This window comes from Cynoglossus semilaevis, chromosome 17 (assembly GCF_000523025.1).
Source record: "Cynoglossus semilaevis isolate Cse_v1.0 chromosome 17, Cse_v1.0, whole genome shotgun sequence".
NCBI lineage: Eukaryota > Metazoa > Chordata > Actinopteri > Pleuronectiformes > Cynoglossidae > Cynoglossus > Cynoglossus semilaevis.
In genome coordinates this window covers 15,103,532-15,120,664 of record NC_024323.1, presented here as the reverse complement: position 1 = coordinate 15,120,664, position 17,133 = coordinate 15,103,532, and the positions used below count along the sequence as shown (strand labels likewise).

Genomic DNA, 17,133 nt, shown 5'->3' with positions numbered 1-17,133 from the left:
TGTTTTGTGAACGGTCTTTTGTGTGGCAAATACCTGAGTGAAGACCTCCACCTCCACCAGGAGGAGCTCTTTCATCCACATCTTATATCACCACCTCCACCTCTGACCCCCACAACAACCCCAACCTCAGCAGCAGTTGACAACAGCTACACTCCAGACGATTCAACCGTTCACAAAACACACTTTGCCCCATGAACCTGCACCGACCCACACCAGCCCCCAACAAGACAACGTGGCTGAACCGGTCTGACCCCTGACCCTGCTGCCTGCCAACTTATAGACAACGCTATTGGTTGAAACCATGGCAACAGGTTGGAATGGTTGGGTGTGGAGAAAAAAAATGTTAAAGACAACAAAACACTGCAGTCATTCACTCATACGCCTCCTCTAGTCTTTGTCCATGTCAACTGTGTGGGGGGGCGAGGGGGCGGGGGGATCGGCGGGAGCAGCATCATCAATAAGTCATCAATAACTGCCGTGTCGCTCTTTCCCGACAGTTAAGGAAAATGTTTGGTTTGTTGTTGAAAAGATACATTAAAGTATGAGTGATCAACAAAATCAAATATCTTGACTGATTTGATTAATTAATTCAAAATTAATTTACAAAAAATATTCATGAAATATTGGCCAAGTCTTTACATGGTATTTGTCATAGTTACTACTTGTTATATCACCAATGAGTAATTACGACAAAAAAAAACATGAAGCCTCTGGAAGCTTCTTGAAAGTTCTGTAACGTTCGCTCAGCTGTGAAGGTGGTGATGCTGAGCTCAGCTCTAACCACTGGCAGCACAAAAGAACACAGAGAAGAAGAAGAAGAAGCAAAGAATGAAAAGAGTGAGAAGGATGAGGAGGGGTCAGAGGCCAGGGGTCAGGCCCCTTCAGACGAGACAGGGGTACCCCTCACCCCCTGCACCCCGTGAACCAAATGAGCTGGTGTCTGCGGGAGTGAGACTGTTGTGTTTGGCCCTTTCAATGCAACATGAACGTTAATAATCAGAAGACAGTGGAGCATGTAACCCCCCCTCGACCCCCTCCCCGGCAGCATGACCTCTGTGTGAGGACCAACACCCACAGGGTCTGGTCTTCACACATCTGTGTTTCCCGAAACATGAACCAAGTGTCAAAAAAATAAACACTTATATGATGAAGTGAACAATAATGTTAATGTTGAAAAGTCACTTCATCAGGTCCACTGGTTCCCCGTGTGATGACTGAGACAGTGCAGTGTCCTGGGGTGGGGACAGGCAACACAAACAAACAAACCTCTGGTTTATCCATCACGTTGCCCACTCTGAGTGGACCGTGAGGCAGGGGCAGCTGCTTACTGTGGTTTACTGGGATTCCAATAAAACCTATGGATTCATGCACTCACTGCTGTGCCATTTAATGAGTACACCGCTAACAAGGGGGGTTCTGGGAAATGCATGCACGTGTACCGTACATGTGTGCACACGCATGTGTGCGTCCTTCAGTGCGGTTTGGCCGTAATGGTTCTTATTAGCTGATTAAATGCTGGGAAAAGTCGATGAAAACTGTTCCAGGTGATTTGCATGTATGTGTCTCGATGTGAATGATGTCCTGGACAGACACTGATGAATTCAAACTAAATATCCAAGTGTTCACCTGCTGAAGTCTCTAGGTGGCAGTGTCGTTTAACTAACGTATGCTTTGTACTACTATTATATCTGAAGAGAAATGAGCTGGAGTCACAGGGAGGAATAAGACGATGTTTAAACGTAAAATAAGGGATTTTTAGTCTGATCGCCTTGACAACATCATCATCATCATAAACATCATCATCATCATCATAAACATCATCATCATCATAAACATCATCATCTTCCTTACAATGTCTGCTTCATCATCAGTAACACTGTCTGTCTTATCAAGCTGTTTTATGAAATGATTGGGGAGTGAGAAATTACTGGAAGGAGAGAGGTCTCCATGTAAGTGGATAAGCGAGCTTATGACGCCACCTACTGATGGCTCCAAGTATGTAAGAGGAACAAAGTAACAAGCAGCATTTACTTAAGTAACTTTGAAAATAAATATACACATAAATGTATATTTACAAATGCTCTGTTTAAATGTTGCCACTAATTTTTCAAATCCTAAAATATATATATGTCTAGGGCACATTTACTTATCTTTACATTGGGAATAAATAATTCTAAATAAAAATAATAATAATAATTTAAATCAGTCAAATATTTAAACACACAGATGTTGGGATTATTAAAGTAGTTCCCACTGTCTATCTTACTAAAGAGTTTCTTCACTAGTGATAATCTGATCAAACTGATTCAGACAGATAGTCTGTATCAATAATCTGGATGACGTAATTACATGAAGTATCAGTTTTTCCTGAGACTTGAATAGACAGCTTACATACGTTTTTAATCTAGTTAAATATAATATTGAACAGGGATGCAATCATTTACATTTTTATTTACATATCAGAACCTGTCAAATTCTCCATTAGAAATAATAAAGTAAAGTATGTTATTTTCCTAAATGAATGTTTTAACTGATTTTTTTTATTATTTTTCACGTATGTTTTGCCAGGGATATTAGTATAGTTTTTTTATAGTTTGTTTTCAGAACTAGATACACATGAATAGGAGTTTCTTTTCTTTTTCTAAAGGAAAACGGTCAGTTGAAAAGTAAAGATAAGATACGTAAAACAACGTAAATTTAGATTTTTTTGTTTGTTTGTTTGTGTCACTCATACAAAAATTCTAAACGCATTTACATATATCTGTGACTTCCCGCCTTTTTAAACGACGAGAAGGAATGAAATATATATAGAGGGCGGAGTCACGCACAGAAACATATAGGATGGAACACAAGTAGACAGAAAGGCCTAAGGCTGGAATTCATTTAAAGAAGGAGGGGGGTGGGGGTTAAAGCAGTTTGGGTCAAAGTTCAGACCTGTTCTCCACTCTGACCCCGCCTGCAGCTGGTGCGACACAGACCTCCATTTTGGAGAAGCGAGGGTCTCCATTTTGAGGAGAAGGTGGGACCGACTCATTCAACTCGCGGCGTTCGTGGGTGTTGTCCGTGTGCGTGGGTACGGATATGAGTGACGTGTACGAACCCACGCCGAAGAGCAAGGCTCCCTCGTCCACGCCAAAATTAGTCATTTAAACGGTTTCGTCTTTTTTTAAAAAAAAAAAATCCCCCCCGGTGTGGCCGTGGAGGGCTTAAACGGTTTCGTCTTTTTTTTTTTAAATCCCCCCCGGTGTGGCCGTGGAGGGGAGTGAAGATGTGACCCAGAGGAGATTGAGGGGTTGCCAGATATGCGTGATCACCAAAACGACAAGCGTTGCTCCCTTGGTTACAAATGGTTTAATGAATGTGTGTGTTTGACAAAGATCTGGCAACGTGCCCTTAGGGACGTTTATAAGAAAAAAAAAAACAGCCGTGAAAGATTGGAGATAAACAAGCGAAGCATTTAAATTTTTTTAAATTCTGTTGTACAGTATGTACACGTAACATCAGTGGACTTATATTGCATTGTATTTTGTTTTAATCGGATTTTTAAACGCAAAGGCCGAAGTAAAATTATTCAGGCTTTTCTCAAGATTGACACTTAAACTTTTATGTTAATTGTACTTTTATATATATAAATATATATTTAACTTCATACTTGCAACAACACATATACGCCTTTGATATTTCGCCAGATTATAAACATTTTTTTAAATACAGATTAAGCCGTTATCTGAATACGATTCCAAAATATGTTAATGAAAATGTACATTTAAAACGCACCACGTCATGATTTAATTTCTACATTTTGATTTTTTATTCATTCCCAGATCAAATAAATCAGCATTAACGAGCGAACACGTATGAAAGGAAATGTCCATTTATTCTCCGTACGTCCCTGACACCGAATAATCCTCTCAGAAATATATATGTATAGATCACGTACTTTTCTTATAAGATAAAAAAAACCCGTTTGTTCTCCCTGTACCTCCACCAGCTGCTCTGTCTAAGTGTAAGCCATTTTGTGCTGCACATATACCCGCCTCATGTTATGGCCACGCTGCACCAGCGGAGGGTGGGGTGAGGCGGGGGCAGGAAGGCAGTATAACGAAGTACTGGTTCACATTTTAAACGGAGCAGGGCCTCAAATGACACACATAGACATAGACATTTTTGTTTTTGTAGTCGTTAAAACTACGTAGAACGACAGGAGTCGAACGTTTTTGCTTTAAACGCCTGCCATACAGGCGAATATTACATGTAACTGAGTGGTAACAGCCGAAAAACACACACGTCACATAGTGTGGCCAACACTTGAATTACTTTAAATGTTAATCCATATTCATATTCCTTAACTATTATTTTATTTGATACGATTTATGTATAAATCACTCTGGAGGCAGGACTAGTTGAAGTCGGCGAACGGCAGTTTACAACCGTCTGATTTGTTTACTGTAAACGACACAGACTTTTTTTCCCAACACTGCTTCCACAGGTGTGGACTGAAACCACATACCCTGTTGCTGCCCTTCTCATTTAGTTCTTCTTCACACTCCCCCCCCCTCTCTAGCAAACATTCAAGGAGAACATGTGAGAGCCAATGCGCGGCCATCTTGGTCAGGCAACGCCCATTTACTACAATGAAATGTGCGCGGTCACATGATACCAGCGGCGAGAACTCACCAGAACATGCAGCAAACATATGAGGAAAAGAAGGAGGTAGCGGGGGGAGGGAGGGACCACATGCGCCATTACATGACCATGGGCTCATACATACAAACAGGGGGGGAAAAGTGAGGAGTGCGTTCGTTAATAACCGGCTTCGCACCGGGGGTGTTTGACAGGAAGTCGTTAAAAAACATCTGACGGATCGAGGCACAAGAAATGGATGAGACGCAGGTGCGGAGTTTCACGGTTTCTCCTCTGTATTGAGAAGTAAAATGTACGCAGTCGGATCAGAGGCACACCCCCTTCACTCCCCTACTCTCTATGCGCGCTCACGGTGCCACAGACACGCGCTTCGTCTTACTCGAACACACATAAAAGAACATTTAAAAAAAAAAACACACACAGCAGCTTCTACTCTGGCATTTTAAAGAGCATTTTACGGCTCGGTCTGAATGTTACTAGTGTAACATTAGTTTGTCTATTTAGCTTGAAATGCAAACAAATGTGATCGGAAACAATATTCAAAAACAATGTAGAATATCCAGACCTAAATCATTCATCCATGTATTTATTGTTGACTTAAAAAAAACGCCTTCAAACATTAATTTCCATCAGACGTTTGTAGGCGGTGCCAAAGAATTTCATTCCAAGGACCCATAAATGCTGGGATAATCATGAGTTATGAGAGTGAATCAGTCGATATAAGTGACAGACAGGTGTGTGTTTTAACACTGACTGTGGTTCTGGAGACACTGAACGTTTTAGTTCGACATATTTCTGACCGATAACAATCTTACAATCAAATCTCTCCTTCACACAACTTCCTTCGATGGTGTTTCATCATGTTGATGATCTAATCAACTTCTGTGCAATAAAAAAAAAAACTTTACTTCTTCAGCTAACACTGATTAAATCGAGTTTTCATGTCGTGACTAAAACAACACCGGTGATATCAAAACTGCTGGTACAACAATTGTTTTTTTTAGACTTCAGTTACAATGTAATAAGGTAACTGCTAACCACAACGGTTTAAAACGGTTGTCTAGAATAATTTCAAACAATGTATTCTGAGGGATTTATTTCGTCTTTTATTTCACAAATAATAAACCTTATATATATGTATATATTAAAAGGTTTTCTTGTAATGCAATTAGATCACATAAAACTAGATAAATAAATGAATAAATTATTCCGACCGCCCAGAAAACAGTCACTGATAACAGTTATGGTTATCAGTAACTGTTCCTAATCAAATGAACAAACACGGATTTTCCCCCCCGTAATGACTGCGCGCTCTCGGCTCCCTGGTCCGCGCGCGTTCACGAGCGAGAGCAGAGGGAGGCGCGTACGTTGCTTCATTCATGAAGTGCGTAAGGGGGGGGGGGAGAAAAACCTCGTGTAGAGTTACTACAGGAGGAGGAGAGAAGAGGGAGGAGCTCCGTTTGTCAGAGAGGAGGCGGAGGCGGAGGATTAGGCGTAGTATAGAATGTGTGCCATGAATGCAGAGAGAGAGAGAGTGGGGGTTTGGGCTTTGCAGCCTATAGATGGCGGTGAGCATGAAGCGACAACAGACCTACATGTTTCAAAATCTGCTTTTTAATAAACCGTCATTTTTCCAACTCTTCTTCTCTCCTCTCAAACAGCGCTCGCCCTCCTCCTCCTCCCGCCGCCGCCGGTCTGCAGCGGCGGCAGGTGGAGATTTAAAAAAAAAGGTGTGAGAAGGAAATAAATTGAGATGTAAAGATTTTTTTTTATAGGAGCAGTGAAATGAGGAGTATGTGCAGCAAAGCCGACGCTGCTCGGGAAGGAGGAGACATTTGTTTCTCATTTAGTGAGGCTAAAAGCGGAGGAGGATCCGCAGCAGGAGAAGAACTGCGGCTTTTTCATGATGATTAAGGCAGAAATATGTCAGTAAATATTAACAACAAGCCTCGTTCTCTGTACCTAATGGTCTAGTTACTACACTTCGACCTTTGAACCGACCTTATTATTAGAAACATTCGAATGAACCAACGTTGACTGCAGTGTGGGGTCGAAGGGAATGAAGTTTCTTTAGGTTAAAAAACCAAAAGAAGTTCAATCTCGGTGAATATAAACCGGTCAACTATGTCAGAAACGGCAAACTGTGACGTCAACTGACGTAAACATCGATTATTAAATGGAGAAAGTCTGAATTATTCTGTGATTACAGGCACCAGAATTACACAAGGGCCAATTTACCAAAGAAACCACTTCCTCCTGCTGCAATTTTGATTAAATTACACCGTGTTATCGTGTATAATAATTATACAATGCAATTTGTATATTTTACTTATAATAATATCAAACAGATTAGGAGGTTATTTGACTCCTGGGCCTATGTTAAAACGGATTCCTCTAAAGGATTGTAACTTGTCTTTTTTTTTTTACATGAACTCTGTCTTATCTCTGAGTCCTGTCTCTTATTTTCAATAGATATAAATTATTTTTTTAAATCACACCACCTTCTTCAATCCTGTCAGAACTGAATAGCAGTTTTAAAAAAAAAATAAAGTCAGATTCAGAGATAAGAAAATGAAAAGAAACAAACATCAGGTGAACTTGGAAATACTGCCAAGGGCAGAATACCTGAGGTGTAATTAAAATACCAGAAATACTCAGGTTAATAAATGGTTCCAGTTTATCAGATAACATTCAAAGATCTGTATTTTATTCGATTAACTGGATTTGTACTACATTAAGAGGTAAAAAAAAAAAAATCATTTTTTCAATTGAAACTATTTTGCTTTCTTTCTTTTTTTTCTTTACTCAGACAGAAAAACAAAAACAAAACGAATTTTTGTTTTTTTACGAAATGTTCTGGTTCAACACTCTTACATTGTTTTGATTTGCAGAGAGAAATGTTTCACAAACTACCAGTGTAAAAAAACAATTAAAGAAATGTAATTCACATGCAATTTTGTTGATTTTTTTTTTGTTTGTTTTTATGGCCTCAACTTTTCAAGTAGACAAAAATATACAGTTTAAAAAAAGTTTGAACCTAAACAGAAAGTTTTTAGAAGCTCAGAAAAAACATCTGATTTTTTCTTTTATAAAAAGGCCACTGTGATAATCTGGAGCTCATCAAAACCATTGATTAATCCATGGCTTTTAACTTGTTTTACTCATTTATATCTATTCATTATGAACGTTTGAGAAGCAAAATTAGGAAAAGAAACTTTCTTTTTTTATTATTCATTTTTCTCCACTATGTCTGAACCTCAACTGTTCACTAAGTTTTACAAACAGGCCCGAAAAAAAAACAAAAAACAAGATGATGTGAATGAGAAAAATTAAATCCAGTTTTTCCATTTATCTTGTTTATATTAAACAAAGCCCTTCGTTTTGTTACCTCTTTTTTTTTACTTAAATCATATGGGTCTTAAAATTATTTTCTGTTGCAAATTCCACACAACACATATATATATAAATTAACAGCTGTTGCTCTAAAACTCCCATGAGCCTCTTTGATTCTCTTTGTCAAACCAACTGAACCTGGAGGAGTGGTTTAAAACTTTAAGGTTACAAAAGCAGAGGTGGAAGAACCAAGAATTTAATTTTTATGAACTCATTTGAGAGCAGAGTTTTTAGGACAACTGACTTTCTGAACTGATTACAGGTAGAACTCTTTACTTCACATGTCTGCACCACAACAGTACAGATTTGGTTTGGGGTTTTTTATTTTATTTACTTGGGTTGCAGACAAATTATTAAATGTTCTCCTTCAAACTCTGGATTATTATTTTTTTCAAACAGTCCATTAAGGGTCCTTCTAACAGAATTTAAAAAACAAAGAACTTTCTGCTAATTTGGTTTTTATGTTTTTGCATGTTTTGAAGGTGAAGTTAGAAGAAATTGAAGTTGTTGTTTGAGTGACTTATTTAAGCAACAGCCCCAAATTTAGGTCAGAGGTTTGACTGGCAAAGAGCAATAATTCCATTGTGAAAAAAATTATTATGGATTATGTATTCTTTATTATGTTTTACACAAATTTGAATTTCTTTAGATTAACTTTGCCAAGAACTGATTCTTCACTGACTGAACGAAGGAAGCCAACTCTTCAGTTATTTGTTGTTGACTTTAACAAAAAAACAAGGAACTCAGTTTGACACATTCAAACTAAATCACTTTTAAAAAAAGTTTTTTTTAAAGGAAAAACTTTAATGAGTGACGTCACCAACCACATGATGACAACTCTGCTCTTAACTCCTCACAGACGAAGCTGTGTGGGTAATGTGGACCAAATACAAATGTGTAGGTTTTACTGGTTGGACCGAGTGAATGTAAAGTGGGGGTGGGGGCTCCATGTGGACCCCCTTTTCAAACAACAAAATGGGGGAGAGAGGATGAAGAAGGAGGAAAGGAAAAGGGGGGGTCATGCTTTGTCTAAATGACACGCACACACACACACACCACTGATGTCAGCCTTTACTTTGTTTTGAATCAGCCCAGAACTAGGCGGGACTAACAGCAGCCTATAGAAACGCAGAACGGAAGGGAGCTGTCTCTATACCACACACATGAATGTAACCCACACACACGGAGGGGAAAAAAACACACAATCTCTCACACACACACACACACACTGCAGCCCTGCCTCCCCAGATTCCAGTTCCTGGGTCGCAGTTCTGAACAGCAGAGGGCCGACCGAGTCCTGAGCCCAGAACCTGTTACATCACTTTTTATTCCCATTAAAGTCACACACTCTCTGTCTATGGTGCGTTCACTGACTCACGACCAAAAACTGACTGTGACACAGCACAGAAAATATGACCAAAGACTGAGTTTAAACTCGTCCGTGTCTCTGGAAATACAATCAAATACTTCAGAAATACACATCTGTCTGTGTGTACTGCAGTTTTTAACCCCACATCTGTCTGTGTACTGCAGTTCTTTAGTGCCAGACTACATGACAGAGGAACTGAAGCTCATTCTCCAGCATAAAAAGGTTAAACTTCCTTTTCCTTTCTGACTTTAGGGCAGGCGTGTCAAACTCAAATTAACAGTGGGCCGAAGTTAAAGACTAAGTCCTGGGACAAACTTAATATTTATTGAAATAATCGACTGTAAACCTGCACGATTTCTCCCTTTTCTCCAGATCTGTAATGTAGAGGTTTTTCATATGGAAACAAACTTTAGTTTTGTGCTGAATCTGGAACGACCAAAGTTCAATATCATAAACACATGAGAAATTAAACTTGAAATAAAACACACATCAGTGATATTTGTTTCTTATTATGTCTCCATCTGTAGCCTTTCCTCTTCCTTTATAATGTAAGTATTTTTTTCACAGACCAACAACAATAAAAAAGTGTATTATCTTCTGGGCCAAATACAATAAACAAAAGCACACATGTATTTATAGGGACTATTTTTAACTACTAAAAAAATAAGGTCAAGACTTGGACAAAACAAAACATAAAAAAATATATTTATATTATTTTCTTACATTACATTACTTCTTATATTATTTGTTTCTTACAAAAATTGGAATTAAAAAATAAAAATACTGAGTTTGTTGTTGGGCTGCTACAAAATTTCTGCATCTTAAAAAATATTTAAAAAAAACAAAGAGCTAATGAAAACCCAGAAACTCTACTGACAACAGGGATCATTGATGAGTTCTGTCAAAAATGACAAAAATGAGGACATTTTGTGTCTATAATCGTTTGACAGAATGAAAAACTGTGTCTCAATCTGTTCCTTCAAGTCAGAGATAATTGTTGTCTTCACGGAAACAAACTTCAACCACAAACCACTAACACTTCAGAGAAAAAGACCAGAAATTAAAACTTATAAAAGAAACATGAAATTAAACTCGAGTGGAAGAAATAAATAGTTTTTTAAAAATTATATACTTTTTCCTGTGTTCTATGTTGTTTGTTTGATTTTTCTAAATCAAAGTAAAGATTTTCTGAAACAAATAAGCCAAAACTATTTTTTCACTTAACATATTTTTAACTTTTAATTTAACTTATTACAGATGGAATAAAAACAAAAGTGTGGCTACAATAATGAATGATAAACAAGCTGGAAAATTGATGTAGTCTTCTTTTTGTAAAAAAAAAAGAAGACTACATCTATATTTACTGGGAAATATTTTTAAAAAAAGAAGAATACATCTATATTTACTGGGAAATATTTTCTGCTCAAATCTCCACGTTTTTAACACAGGCCTGGCCTTACTTAAGATCTTTGTTTTAATAAAAAAAAACTTTTTGGGAAAACATTTAAATGAACTTGAACAGAAAAACAATTATAACTTAACTCTATTCAAAGTAAAAATTCAAGTTTCTCTTTTTTCAGTCATTTTCTGTCACTAGTCAACACCAGACTGAGTATAACTGGCCAGAAAATGGCGAAAATAACTTCACTTAAAAAGTCAAGTTACAGTGAAATTCACAGATCAGGGATAAAAATAAATCAAAACTATAAAAATATGAAGAGTGTTCGAATGTGTATTTTTACGGTGGAGCTCAGCTCAGCCCTGAACAGAACAGAACAGACGGTGGAGGTCAGTGAGTGACCGTGTTGTTCGTCAGTTGACTGACTGTCAGTTAGCCCCGTCTCTTCAGCTTTAACTGTCACTGTTATATCGAACTGTCACAGAGACTCCTCTCTGCACGGCTGCCACCACACACCACTATGTACAGCACACACACTCGTTCCCTGCACACCACGTGAGCAAAACCAGTGGCTGTGATACGGCACACCCACCACTTGCGCGCACACCCACTCAGGGTGGGGGTGGGGGAATAACACGTTACTGCCCTGGGGGAGGGGGCTCCTCTCCATCTTCTCTGCTCCCGGAGCCTCGGCTGCCTCTCCTTAAACATGCCTGCATGTGTGTGTGTGTGAGTGAGAGAGAGAGAGGGAGAGAGAGCTAGATAGATATAGAGAGAGAGGGTGTGTGTGTGTGTGTCGGAGCACATGCCAGTGTATCAGCGGCGTGACCAGCAGGCAGAGCCTCCATTTTAACTCTTTGAGAAACCGAATAACAGGAGGAGGAGGAGGCGGCAGCGGAGGATCATGGGAGTGGAGCTTCAGCTCCTCGCACACAGTGAAGTGTGATGAATAAAAGCAGCAGCTGATCGTCTGCTCTTCTCCGTGGAAAATGTGTTCGACAATAAAACACCGTTTTACGGCGTTAACGGAGGCTGGACCACCGGACAGGAATGCATGAAGCACGAGCTGCGATTCTGTCCACACTGTGCGCGTGCACGTCCCCGTGTGTGTGTGTGTGTGAGCACGGTCACCAACAGCTGCGTGAGAACACGCATGTTTTCTAACAGTGGTCAGCACAAAGAAGACCCAGAAACGACACAGAAACATCCCATCGACAACATCAGCCCTGACGGACAGCGGTGCTTCAGAACTGTTTGGGTTCTGCAAACTGTGTCTGGAACCATTGGCTGTCCCCACACCAATGTAAACAAGTACAGAACCCGAGGAGCACTTTAAGTCTGGGACTTATTAAAAAATAAATATATATAAAAAAACACATTTTAGTCAACAGTTGCCATGGAGATGAAGTAGCAACAGTGAAGACTGGCCGTGGTTCTCAGCAGAACCACCTAGAACTTCAATATAAAACATATATGTATATATTTACTGTAAATACACTCTGTTGTACACACTAATATTTCTCTCACTCTTACTGCAAACACAACACACAGATACTACAATCCAAACACTACTATGAAGTAGTACAAGTAACTATTTACAGATATTTACTGCAGTACAATAACAAAGGTGTGGGTTTTTTTTGAGTTTTTAATGTTGCAAAGATTTTCATTTTGTCAGTGCAAAAATAGCAGTTAGCAGTTTTTTTAAATAAAAAAAAATTTAAAAAAATAAATAAATCAGGAGGTGATTCTTAACAATATTTGTTTTCACAATATTGAATGTTTTAATATATTCTTGGATATAAAAAGTTTTTACTCCATCTCTGGTACGTAACGTCAACTAAAGTACACATTAAAAACATGTTATTTTTGTTGGTGGATTCTGAACCAGACGTTTACATTTGTGTCAGCAGCAGTGACACATGAACGCATCTAAAACATGTGACTGTTGATTTAAAAAAAAAAAAGAAAGAAATGTTTGTCTCTGAAAATGTTATTTTTAAAATAATATTGTGTCAAACTGTTTAATTAAAATAAAAGGAAGAATTTGAAGATGTGATTTGTTTGAGGTGTGTTTTCAGATTGGGTGCAGATGAGATTAAATTAGTTTAAAATGAGACGTAACTGTTCCACTCTTAATGTTTTTGTGTTAGTTCAAGGTAAGGATTACCAAGTATTTCTGCCTGTACGTATTTTAACCATTAATTCAATCATTAACTAAGGAGACAAACTGATCGATCACATTAGGATCAAAGAAATGAAAACAGTTGAACCTCAAACTGTTTAATATGTTTAAAACTTTTTTGAGATAAAGAGATTTAAGTTTAGATGAAACTATAAAAAAATTAAATGACCATAAACTGATTCAGTGCTCAGGCAGCAGCAGGAACAAGAACCGATGTGTAACTAACACATATCAAGGTCGGTTCTCTGTCTTTTTTTTTTTTTTTCTGTTTCTTGAGAAGAAAAAACAGCTTTAAAATCTCAATTTCACCATTTCTGCTACACCGTCATCTTTTTCACTTCCTGCTGTTCACCGTCTCAATGCTGTAACTATGTCTTCACACTGGGCGGCCGGTGGCAAAGTGGTACGACTGGAGGATGCTGGTTTAAATCCTGTGACCTGCAGGGCTGTGGGGTGTTGTGAAAGCAACAGAACCCCCCTGCTGCTGGTCAAATGACGGCTTAATTCCATCAGGTGTGTAAATACGTCCAATGACAAATAAAGGGTTTTTTTGTTTGTTTCTTCGAATGAACTCTGTGATTCAGAAGAAGAAAAAAATAACAAAACAGACCAGACTTCCTTTTTAAGGTTCAAAAGGATTTTGGTTTTTACTCTAATTCTCCTGAAGTCAATCAAGCAAATTTCCACTAAAAAAATTAATAATAAAATCTAGTAAAATACTAAATATCCTACGTATGTTTTTTTTGTTTTTTTTGCATAGAGTATGAATCCTTTCTTCATAATCCAAACAGTCAAGGAAGTTTTTCTCGCTTCACGAGTGGCAGGCGTTTCCCTGCTCTTCCTTCCTGAGACAATCCAGAGACTGACACACACACACACATGGACACACACACACACACACACACCCAGAGTCATCTTCAAGCACTGACCTCAGAGCTGAGCCATTACTGCACTACAGATGTGTAAAAAAAAAACTGGATTCTGAAAATAGTCTAAAAATAGAGCAGCCATCTCTGTCACTTGGTCTGTGTCAAAAGACTTTCTTTTCAGGACTGCACATGCATACGAACACACACATGTACACACACACAGACAGAGGCCCCAAGTCTGACCCAGGACAGGTTGACACTATAATAAACAGTCACCTCAGGTACCAGAACAGCAGGTCCAACAGTTTCTACATCGTAGAAGAAAGTGATTTTAAAATATTCTTTAAATATGTCTTTATAGAACTGGAATAAGAAAAACCTACTGTATGTCATTTATAGCAAAATATATTAAAAAACATATATAGCCTGTAATTTTGTTAAATTACATTTCTACAGTAGTAAACAATGTGAAAAAAATCCATCTGCTTTAATTTAAAATAACAGAGTAGAAAAGCTAACAAAAAAGAAAAATAGAAAAAAGAACAGAGGAAACAAAGAAAGAAACAGGAAACTAAAAGCAAAAGAAGCAAAAAGAAGCAAAAGAGAAGAAGACAGACAGAAAAAGAGAAATAGAAAAAAGAACAGAGGAAACTAAAAGCAAAATAAGCAAAAAGAAGCAAAAGAGAAGAAGAGAAACGAGAATGAAGGACATTTAACAAACTTCAGGTAAAACGACCATGGAATGTGAACCAGTGACCTTTCTGCTACAAGACGACGTAAAGGACAACGATACCGCAGCGAGGTCAAATCTGGGTTCACTGGCCAGGTGTAAAATAAATAAATAAATAAAGTTTCACTATTGAATATCATAAATGTAATGGTCTAAAAACACATGAAGCTAAAACCATTTTCAACATGAGACATGGAAGCTGCAGTCTGCCTTGAACAAAGCAGCCATTTGGAGACATCAGAGAGGAGTGGGCTCAACATGTGACGGAGGGGAAACAGTGGTGGACATGAGGAAGTGTAGATCTATAATGAATAGAAGCTTTTTATCTCCAGGAATCACAAAGATTTTCAAAGTGACAGGACAGAAAACAACAACAAAAACTAAAAATGGACGACATGAGAAAATGATTCTCATAATTATAATCATTTTAAGGTCCCTACCACGCAGGCACAGAGGCGTTTATACTCAGCAGGCAACGAGTAATTTTGAAAAATGCCTTTTTGAAAATTTTGAAACAAAATCTGCAGCTTTGCAACAGCATTAATTAATTTCCTAATTATTAACAGCACATCAGTGTGACTGACTTCTACATGTAGGCAGAAAAGTCAGAGTTTTAGAACGAGCTGCACTAAGAGCGCCTCCTTGAATCTTAACACTGTGTCCAAAAATCCTCACAATCCTCAAGAATCCTGTACTGGCAAGAATCTGACGATACGATACGTATCGCGATACAGGGCAACGATACAGTGTATTGTGAAATACTGCCGTACTATAGTCACAGCAAAATGAGTTGATTGATATTAAAAAAAGATAGAAACCGTTCTATTAAATGTTGCTACGGTAACATGAAACAAAATATTGCAATATTTTAGTGAATCCATATTTTCTTACACATCTAATTCTCAGTGTTAAAAAAAACACTAATTAATGTGAACCACACTTTGCTCTACTTTGTTACTTCTTTTCTCTCCGTTACACAGGTTTTGGGTGTTTTTAATTTTATTTTCATGTCAAAACCGAGTCCAATGAGGCAAAAATAGTTTTATAGATTTTTGTTAGCAAAAATTAAAGAAATGAATCTGGGCCAAAACATTAACAGAAATACAATAAAAAAGAGAGAAGAACTCTGTCATGAGACTTGGAAAAAAGTTGCAGCCTGAGGGGTGAGGAGAACAGAGGGGGAGGAGAACAGAGGGGGAGGAGAACAGAGGGGGAGGAAGTCCACACAACTTCACCTGTTGCTTTTGTAACTCAAAATATAATATTTTTTTCCTTTTTGTTTATTTGTAATTTGTGATTAATTCAAAAGTAAAGATTTAGGGATTTCAATCTATTAATGCAAAGAAAAGTTGAATCCTTCAGTCCAAGTTTTACTTTGAAAATACAAGATCAAAAATAATGGCACATTGAAGAGAAACGATCTGCCTGTTAAACCTGTTAAAAATGTGTTTAATGAGTGTTTATCTTTTTCAGTGTTGATTATTCCTGTGTCTGAATGTTTGTGATTTTAACCTCCATATTTGGACTATTGTATCAGAAATAGAAGTAATAATAATCACAGACCATGACGTGAATAAAAGACCAGTAGAGTCCGATAAAAAAAAACATTCAGAAAGAGAAATGTCAATACACGCACACACACATTTTCTTGTGTGTGGAACGCTGTCTACATGTGAAGGAGAACACTTTGTCGAAATGCTAACGCTCCTACAAGGAACAAACAATCCGTCTTCAGGAAACTGCAGGGATCAATACAACATGTGGAAAAGTAAACGGAGACAAACTGGCTGTCACTTCAAAACACACACACACACACACACACACAAAACCAGGAAGAGGGCGGCACAGGAAGTTCCGAACGCCAAAGAGCAACTGCAACCCTGGAAGCTGCTCTCAGCCAATCAGAGTGTCTGCTGCTGCTCAGTCAGCAGCTGGTTCGGTACAGGCTCCTCAACCCCGCACTTTTTTCTCATTACATTTGAAAGAAATGTCAATAATTTAAGGAACACTCCCCCCCAACACACACACACACGGGCACAAACATGTCGATCTGAAAGAAAAATCCAGAAAAGAGAATAAAACCCGGCAGAATGAGGGATTATTTTTACTGACAGTCAGAAGAACAATCAGAAGTGAAGTGTGCAGCGACGACGTCTTGTTCTCCAGTTGTTTCTAGAGTGAGTTTTAACAATTTCTGTTGTTATATTTCTGTATGTTATATAGGAATAAAACGGGAATGTTTTCCTTTTTTTAGAAGAAAAATTAAAATAACTTTTGACTTTAAAGATGATCATAACATTAATGTCCAGACAAAGACATTTGTTTATTTGTATTTCTTACAATTTCACCTGATTCAAATATGAGGATTTCCTTCAGGTAAATTAAATGTTAGGTAAAGATTTACACACTTTTTAAAAAGAATATTCTGCCAATGAAAAACTTGGAATGATAGGACAAAGATTCTTTTTTTTTTTTTTTTTTTTGAGATTTTGATAGTTTTCAATTCTAATTTGATTTGGGTTTTTTATTTACTCATTCACTAAA

The 17,133-nt window shown here is 37.9% G+C and overlaps 1 protein-coding gene across 4 annotated transcripts in view; it reads right to left on the bottom strand.

The window, feature by feature from the left end:
- The window catches only part of igf2bp1 (insulin-like growth factor 2 mRNA binding protein 1), a 49,311-nt gene that overhangs the window by 12,847 nt on the left and 19,331 nt on the right, over positions 1-17,133 (bottom strand). The window lies entirely within an intron of this gene.